The sequence below is a fragment of the Dermochelys coriacea genome, chromosome 2 (genome assembly GCF_009764565.3).
Source record: "Dermochelys coriacea isolate rDerCor1 chromosome 2, rDerCor1.pri.v4, whole genome shotgun sequence".
In the NCBI taxonomy this organism is placed as follows: Eukaryota; Metazoa; Chordata; order Testudines; family Dermochelyidae; genus Dermochelys; species Dermochelys coriacea.
In genome coordinates, this window is record NC_050069.1 from 60,962,882 (window position 1) to 60,972,704 (window position 9,823).

The window sequence follows — 9,823 nt, forward strand, 5'->3', positions numbered from 1 at the left end:
TCTATCCTGACATGCCATTTAGAGGACAGCAGTATCCCAGTGTAAATTATCTGAATTCAGAGGCTGTTTGAATTTTGGTTGCTATGCTTGCTGCAATTATCAGATATCAGAATCAAGCAGTAAGTATTGGCTTAGATTAAGCCTTTGTGTTATTTTGGAAAGCAATATGAAAGAGGCAGGCTACAGAGCAGTTATGAGTGAAATATACGTTTAAGAATGTTTGTATCATTATATTGGTTTATCTCTTCAGAGAGATCACATTTGTTCAAGTAAATTTGAGGGCCCTATTCAGCTGGGCTCTCAAGATGCAAAGCATAATGTTCACTGTGCAACTTTCTTCCCCTCTCCATCTACCCGAAAACTATATGCACTGTCATAATGTGTCTAAGCTAGACCTGTGCAAACAGATTGTTCAGTTTCCTGGCAATTCCGTCCCCTAGCCCTCCCCCCAAAATCCGCACCTCATATTTTGGGTTGAACAAAAAAACCCCAAAGATAATTGAAATTTTTGATGAATTGAAAAATAAAAATTGTTTTTGTTTGAAAGAAAGGTTTTGATAAAAATTGACAGTAATTAAGGAAGCAGATGATGAGGCCCTTATTTAGTTAGCAATGTGGATACAAAGAAAAGGTCAGATTTTGTAAATTATTGAAAAAAAAGAAACCCCAAGTTACTGGCCTCACAGGGAGGATGGTGGAATTGTCACTCTTCCTAGACTCAGACTTGACTACCAGAGACAGACCTATGCTGTTTGGATACTAAACAAGATCCAAACAATCCCAGAGTCTGGATTTGTTCAAATATTTTAAAGGATTTGATATTTGACTTGCTAGGAAAGACATGGGTTTTCAGAAAAATACAGAAGTAGTAAGTGACTTGATACAGCTCACAAGCTTCATCTGCACTTCCCCCTCTTCCCCATTTAACCCTTGTTCTCAACATTACTCTTTACAGAGCTATTATAATTGATCTATTAGGAGATATGTTAGCCTCAAACTGAAGAGAATCCAATATTTGAATTTTACAGCATGCTTTTACAGCATAGTTTTATTGTTGAAACTGACTGTGAATTTTTAATTAGCCACAATGCTTTCATCACTTAATTCTGACTCTTTTCCTCCCATGTAACAATACCTAGAGGATGTGTAGTATTCTTGACGTTTTGTTTAGGATACGACTGTTCATTCTCTATACAGGGACATAGCTTAGGATGAATAGGGAGGAAGACTCAGGGGGTGCTGTGACAGTGCACCCCATAAGGCTCTATGGAAATATGCTTATGAATGTATATGACATAACTGTAATATGTTTTATGTAACGCATCTCTGTAAAGGTTATGATCTACTGAATTTATTCATTCTATTTGTATGCATGTGTCATTATTGTATTCAAAGTTATGAATATCATCTGTATACTTGTTTGATTTTAAATAGCCTTGGTAAGGCATTTGGTCAGCTTCTTTAGAAAGGAATTTGCAAGTTAAGTGCCCAGTCAAGAAGCACTTAACGGACAATGGATCTTGAAAGGCTCCAATCCACATAAGAAGTCTACATGAGGACATTCAAGGTAGCATGTGAAAAAATGGCTGCTGCCTGGAAAAAATGAGTCATGCATGGACATGTGACTTGCTAGGTGACTCCAAAACTCCATCTTGGAGCTGGACTTTGCATAGGAGAGAAGAGGGGGTCTCCACCCACAAAAGAGTCTATTTAAGCCCGTGGGAGACCCCTCCATTTTGTCTGCAGCTGACTCAAGATATAGCCTCTTCACCTCCAAGGATACCTGAAAGAAACTGGAACAAAGGACAGTAACTACAGGAGGTGTGAGTGATTGCTGGATCCAGACTAGAAGGAGATTAATCTGTAAAAGGAAGCTTACTAGAACTCCTCTGAGGGTGAGTTTTTATCTGTATTCAGTTTTCTTACTGTATGAGACAGACTTGCATGTTCTATTTTATTTTGCTTTGTAATTCACTTTGTTCTGTCTGTTAATACTTGGAACCACTTAAATCCTACTTTCTGTATTTAATAAAATCATTTTTTACTTATTAATTAACCCAGAGTATGTATTAATACCTGGTGGGGCAAACAGCTCTCTCTCTGAGTTATAGAAGCTGAACAATTTATAAGTATATCCTGCATAAGCTTTATACAGGTAAAACGGATTTATTTGGGGTTTGGACCTCATTGAAAGTTGAGCATCTGTGTGTTAAAAACAGGAACACTTCTTAAGTTGCTTTCAATTAAGCCTGCAGCTGTTAGGGGACGTGGTTCAGACCTGGGTCTGGGTTTGCAGCAGGTTAGTGGGTCTGGCTCAAACCAGGCAGGGCTCTGGAGTCCCAAGCTGCCAGGGCAGGAAAGCAGGGGCAGAAGTAGTCTTGGCACATCAGTTGGCAGCCCCAAGGGGGTTTCTGTGATCCAACCCATCACAGATGCACCTTACTACTCTTCCAAAAGATTACCACAGCATATACTTTAGATGTTTGATCAGACCTCAGGCCCACTAGCTGGTAAATGAGGCTGCCTTGGGGCAAAGGTGCATGGAGTGGACATTCATCAATTCCCTGTGAAACTGTCTGGAGTCTTGCCTTGCTACTGCATGTAGGCGTGTGGGGGAGGAGGGCAGTAAAAGGCACAAATGATCTTTATACTTACAGAGGACAAGAGCTTGCTTCAATAGAAATAACAGACTGAGCAAAGGGAATTGTGATGATCTTAATTCTGAATGTATTTGATTTTGGGAATTCATAACTGCCCTTAGATTTCAGTTTTTAATTTGGGTTTGGATAGGGATGTTAGAGTTGAGCGGTTTGCCACCACCTGAATCACCCTATTTTTAAATGCAAAACTGACTTCAATTTGGATTTCCCACAACAAAACATTAAAACACACTACGGGCTATTCTGAACAGCCATTCCAACCTGCCTCCTCACCCAACATAACAGAAAATCCTACTGAGCAGTAATTTGTTTGTCTGCTTTCAAGACAGAGCAGATGCTTTTCCTCCCAAAACCAGATATGCATTCTCTCTAAATTAAGACAGAAAGACTAACACCAAAAATTAAGTTGTTAATTTAGTCCTTCCATCCAACAATGAGCATAAGCAGAACACACAGCAGTAAATGGGGGTGCAGTGATGTACATACACAGAGCCAATTATGGGATTGGAGCCTTGGACCTTAACTTAATTTTTGAACTACCATTTCAAAATTAACAACTACTCGATTATATTTTTGGCTCTATATTCCAAAGCAGGAGTCTGGAGGCTCTCCAAAGGAGTGTAAAAGCTGCCTGAGGAAGGCTGCATCCTGCAGATAGTAACTCTTATGTGTTCACCACTTTGAACACCTCTGTAAGCATGTTCTGAGGACTTATCTGGCTAGCCCTTTAAACGGGTGGAAGTAGCTCTGTAAGCCATACTTTTGGGAATCAAATACCTCCATTTTATTTTCTGAATGCTTATTATAACTAACATACAGGGATAATGGAAGATGTTTATATGCTTAACATATGGCCTTTGTGAGTTGTATAGGGAAATGTGGATTTTTGCTCATAACCAATGTTAAAATTAGCCACAGTGAAATTGGGCTGGAGGACTATATTTGACAGTAGTTTTAAAAATCAGGTGGCAATGAAGGCAATATTAGTTTAGCAAGGAATCCTCATCCTCATGATAAAAATGAACAATTTTTACCGAGTGCCTTTCATAGGAGGATGTCAATGTATTTAACTGAGCTTCAGTTCCCCTAGAAAAAAGTGTCTTCCTAACCCTAAAGGTAGGCTTGTACCATTCACATCAATACACAAGCAACAGCAAAGCTACACACAGCTGTATGTTCATATTTTCCAGCCAAACTATTTCTCTTGGCTCCCCCATGTCAACATTCAATCTCTACTTACTGTTTAGCTTGGGGGCTGTCTACCCGGCCCCAAACACATCACAAGTCTACAAAGCATCACCATGAGGAGGTATTATATTCATCTGGCAGAAAGCTCGCTGAGGCAAAGGTTAAATAACTTGAGCAAGGCCACACAGCAAGTCCAAGGCAGAGCCAGAGTAGAATGTAAGAGGCTTTGGATCTCAGTTTCCCTGTTCTAACCACCAGATCAATTCTTAAGTTTCATTGTCCTCATTTTCCCAGAAACAGTTGGTATATTTTGGTGATGCTAATCTCCTAAATCAGTAAAAAGAAAAGGAGTACTTGTGGCACCTTAGAGACTAACAAATTTATCTGAGCATAAGCTTTCGTGAGCTACAGCTCACTTCATGGGATGCATTTGGTGGAAAATACAGTGGGGAGATTTATATACACACACAGAGAACATGAAACAATGGGTTTTATCATACACACTGTAAGGAGAGTGATCACTTAAGATGAGCCATCACCAGCAGCAAGGGGGGAAAGGAGGAAAACCTTTCATGGTGACAAGCAAGGTAGGCCATTTCCAGGAGTAAACAAGAACATCTGAGGAACAGAGGGGGTTGGGTGGGGGGGAGAAATAACATGGGGAAGTTTTACTTTGTGTAATGACTCATCCATTCCCAGTTTCTATTCAAGTCTAAGTTAATTGTATCCAGTTTGCAAATTAATTCCAATTCAGCAGTCTCTCGTTGGAGTCTGTTTTTGAAGTATTTTTGTTGAAGGATAGCCACCCTCAGGTCTGTAATCGAGTGACCGGAGAGATTGAAGTGTTCTCCTAAATCAGTGGCTCTCAACTTTTCCCAGACTTCTGTACCCCTTTCAGGAGTCTGATTTGTCTTGTATACCCCCAAGTTTCACCTCACATAAAAGCTACTTGCTTAAAAAATCAGAGAAAAATACAAAAGTGTCACAGCACCCTATTACTGAAAAATTGTTTACTTTCTCATTTTTACCATATAATTATAAAATAAATTGGAATATAAATATTGTACTTACATTTCAGTGTATAGTATATAGAGCAATATAAACAAGCCATCGTCTGTATGAAATTTTAGATTGTACTGACTTCACTAATGCTTTTTACGTAAAAAGAAAAGGAGTACTTGTGGCACCTTAGAGACTAACAAATTTCCACTCTATACGGCTAAATTCAGTGCCTTGCATAATGACAGGTTTCAGAGTAGCAGCCGTGTTAGTCTGTATTCGCAAAAAGAAAAGGAGTACTTGTGGCACCTTAGAGACTAACAAATTTCCACTCTATACGGCTAAATTCAGTGCCTTGCATAATGACAGGTTTCAGAGTAGCAGCCGTGTTAGTCTGTATTTGCAAAAAGAAAAGGAGTACTTGTGGCACCTTAGAGACTAACAAAGAAATTTGTTAGTCTCTAAGGTGCCACAAGTACTCCTTTTCTTTTTGCGAATACAGACTAACACGGCTGCTACTCTGAAACCTGTCATTATGCAAGGCTTTTTATGTAGTCTGTTGTAAAACTAGGCAAACCTCTCGATGAGTTGATATACCCCCTGGAAGATCTCTGTGTACCCCACATAGGTACACGTACCCCTAATTGAGAATCACTGTCCTAAATTAACATCCTTAGCTATTTCACAGCCCATCCAGGTGAGAGCTCCTCCACCTACTGAAGCTGGAATTAAAATGATATATATTTATATCTGCTACATATCATCAGCACCAGTGAAGTGGTTCATAGTAGGTGAGAAGTAACCCACTGTATGCATTCTAAAGCAATGGTCATCTTTGCAGATATATCAGAAACATTAGGCCTCTGTACAACTTAAGTTCCACACAAGTGCCTAAGTGTTTTGCAGGCCTTGTGCGAGGGTGAATTTCCAATGCTGCCAAGTCCTCTAATGAGGACAAAAGTGTAGATTATCTAATTTTACTTTGAAACCAGACGTATATAAAGTATGCCTGGAATGACAGTGATTAAAGCGCTTGCACAAATGTCCCTGGCATTAGATTGGTGAGTCAATGAGTTACTTCTGTAGGTTTTACCCATGACCAGCTGCCATGATGTTGAGTATGACTCGTCCCAGTCTACACTGACTTCAAAGCTGTGAATAACATTGTGTTAATGTATCTTCAAGGTCTTTTTCAAGTGAAGGCAAAACCTTTGAGAATTTCTAGCTTAAGTTGATTTAAAAGGTAAACTGGTCTCACAATTACCCACTTTAAAAATTGTGTGTGAGTACTCCAAAAGGTTCTAAGTGTTTCAAAACCACCAAATTGCCCACTGTGTAAGTTGCTGCTGAATTATTGGTTAACGTTGGGCATCAGTTTATTGTGCACAAGAAATTAATGACCGGTGGCTGTTGTACAGAAAATTCAGTGTACCTTTTGGAGAGGATGAATCCATTCCCTGTGCTGCTTTGCTATCAGATAGCTAAGGCTGAGTTTAAGAGTCTTCCTGGTCTGGTGAACATTAATTTTGGAGGCCATTTATCAGCAAATGGTGCTTGTCCTCAGTCCTTGTCATTCAGTCCTCTGCCCTCCTGCTGGCACGAACCATCATGTGAACAGCTGCAATAGGACATTTCATTTACTCGTGTATTTTCCCCAACAACTCTTTGTTATATTAAATATGACAAATGATTTAACAGTCCCAGTGATTTATTTCATAGTCTGAAGAGTCTTCACTTTTTGTAGCTACCCGAAGCAAAAAATGTATTTTGTAACTGTTACAAAAAACTAAATCATACTGTATAATAGCGAAATTGATGGCTGTATCATACCAGTGACAATATGCTTTAAAGAAATAAACTTCCTATCACTTTTTATTTAATATTTTAATGAAAAAAGAGGTGTTTATTAATCCATTTTTGTGCAGTATCTTAAATCCAAATGATATTAGTTTCATGTACATGTTCACATTATTCCCATTTTGGCCTTCAGGGTGGTAACATGGTTTGAAAAAAGAAGATGTATGAAGTGTTAGTTGCATTAGACATTTACTTATGATCAAGTTTAATTCAGTTTAATGTTTGATACATCCACCATCAGGACCCTTAAACCCTTCCCTTGCAGCGGGAAGGCCACAATGATCTAATAGGGGTCTCCATCTCTACTGACTGTGATCTCAAAGCTAATGTATTCAGTGATAGGAGCAACATTAAAAGAAGTTAAATAGGTCACAGACTCGTACTTAATTCAGTGACATAACTTGATAAAGTGCTGTATTGTGACTGTGTCAACAAAAAAGATACATATTTTCCTCTGAATACAATGGACTCAAGTGAATAATGAAGGCACTTATCCTGTCCAGAGTGTGAATAATGAGGGCACTTATCCTGTTCACAATGTGCTGCTTCACCACTTCATTTCATTTGGAAACCCTGCTCCCTGAATTGGTCCACACACCAGGGGTATACATTTGGAACAGGGCCAGCATTTAATCAGGCAGTCACTTCACATTGATATCCCTCTATTGAGTGATATTGTATATGTGTACCACTGCCTGAACAATGACATGTCAGCTGACTGCTAAGAAAGCAAAGATAGACACAGTAGAGCTGTATCTCAGTGGGGAATCATGCAAATATTTTTTCCAGTTTTTATTTCCTGTGGTTTTACACCCCCAATTTCCCATGAGTTTGGGGTTCAAAGCAACAAAATCTCAAAGTGAACTTAAGGTTTTATGTATATAAAATTTGCTGAAGCATTAAAACGACACAGCTTTAAGCCAATTTAACTCTTCAAATACTGTCTAAAACTTTAAGCAGCCTAACAGGCTTCACAGTGCCCCAACAGTCAGTGCAATGAAGAAGTCCTATGGGCTTTTCTACACAGTGGGGTAATGCTCTCTGATGATGATATGATTTCTAAAGCACGTTAATGAGTTGCACATTATTTGGTCCATGCAGTCCTTGCTGGTGTGTACTAAAGGTTCCCTAATCCGCTTTAATGCTGTACTGCCCTATGTTAAAGCTCTCTAGGGAAACTTTAGCAGGCACCAGCCAGGACTACATGGACCAATTAATGTGCAACACATTCATGCACTTTAGAAATCACACCATCACAGAGCGCATTACCCCACTGTGTAGACAAGCCCTAACGCCCAGTTGAACAACCAGGTTCCACCTATTCTCAGGCCAAAACCAGGCAAAGCTCACTTCTTTTGTATTACTACTTTTGCTGGAGGTTTCTTATATACAATTGGGGCCTTACTGAAGTTGCACTCACCTAGCTGTGGCCTTTTCTACACTACTGGAGCAAGTCAACCTAAGTTACACTACTCCAGCTACATTATTCATGTAGCTGGAGTCGACATAGCTTAGGTCATACACTGCACTGCCTCAACAGGAGACACACTCCCGTCGACTTACTTTACTCTTCTCGGGAAGGTGGAGTACTGGAATTGACCAGAGAGTGCTCTGCTATTGATCTAGAAGGTCTTTACTAGACCTGCTAAATTAACCCCCGCTGCATCGATCACAGCAGCATCAATCCCCGGTAAGTGTAAATATGGCCAGAGAGCAGAGATTTTATGGAATTGATTTCATCTCAGGCACTACTGCCACTGCTAGGCAGTTCCATTTTGCTATTATGAAATACCATCAAAACTTGCTAACTCCAAACAAAAAAACACCTTACCCTTAATATCTTCAGCTGCCCAAATTCACATGTCACGAGGAATCAGAATAAATGCAATTTTAGGTCTCGTTTCTCTCTTGCCCTGTGCCCCTTGTGCGGCATTTGCACCCATGCAAAGAATTTAGATTGGATATAACACATTAAAATTCTGATTCTCTAGCATTTGGCATCCACTCGGCTTGGATGCAAATGATCTCATATGGTGTAGAGCAATAGATGAGACCCTTCAGCTGGTGCTAAAAATTCTAGCAATTTCAACCCAAAGCCCTTATACAGTTGCCAACACTTTAGTAAGTTTTACAGTGTATTATAGCTCAGATAAAGGAGAGGTTGGGGGAGCTCTAGATTATGTGCAGTCTAGTGAATTTTAGCACCTGAAAGATATTAATTAATTGTTACAGCATCCCTGTGAGATATGTATTCATTATTATCCCTGTGACAGAGGAGCTCTACTGACCCTTGGACAGCACTGCCTCCTGGCGGTTCTGGAGATTAGCTCTGGCAGGTTGATGCCCCTTCCAGCAGTTGCACTCTATCACTCTCTCTTTTCCTGTGGTCCCCTCTCTCATTCCAGGAACTACACTCTCCTCTTCATGGCTTGGACCTCCAGCTGGGTCATTATGTGGTTTCCCCTTCCAGGGGCCCCAAAATCCTTCTACATGAATGATCTCAGGCAGTCATCTCCAGCACTGCCCTGACAGTGCCACTTTCTTAGTGGACAGTACTCATTACTCTAGGTTTCAGCCCAGGGACCCTATACCTGGCAACTCCTTCCCCAGACTCCTTTGTACAGCTTCTAGTTTCCTTGGTATAATAGCTCAAACTCCCTCCTCCCAGGGATTAACTACAGACTATAGACACCTTAGCCTAAAACACACCTTCCTTCTCCTAAGGAATAACTACAGACTACTTCCCTGCAATCCCCTTTCTGTTACCAGCTTCCTAGCTTTATAAATCTTCCCCAGCTGGACTTCATCAGCCAATTAGGTCTTAGCACTGCCTGGCTTTTTACCAGGTGCAACCTATAGGTTGATTGGCCTAATTTACCCCTTCAGGACTTGGGTGCGGTGACTGCCCCATCACAGTCCCCAGGATTCCAGAGGAGAAATTAAAAACACAGAGCTTAAGTGACATATCTGAGGCCATCGAGGGAATCAGTGCCAGACCTGGGATTAGCACGTGCCATTGAACTGCACGAGGTCACACTGCCAGCTAAACATGTGAACTAGCTCAATGGCCTGCAGCTTGCTAGGAGGGAATTTGCAGCAGCCTCAGTGCCATTGGCAGC

General features: G+C 40.4%; 1 long non-coding RNA gene across 2 annotated transcripts in view; it reads right to left on the bottom strand.

Annotated features, from left to right (window-relative positions):
* The window catches only part of LOC119851731, a 50,835-nt gene extending 41,372 nt beyond the window's left edge, over positions 1–9,463 (bottom strand). Inside the window, exons 1-2 of one of the 2 annotated variants that reach the window (XR_006278773.1) lie at positions 8,993–9,463; positions 6,280–6,437 (exon numbers count right to left, since the gene is read on the bottom strand). This is a non-coding gene — a long non-coding RNA (uncharacterized LOC119851731). Of the gene's footprint in view, positions 1–6,279; positions 6,438–8,535 lie in introns of both variants that reach the window. The other variant, XR_006278772.1, reaches the window with a different exon arrangement.
* Positions 9,464–9,823: the final 360 nt, after the last annotated feature.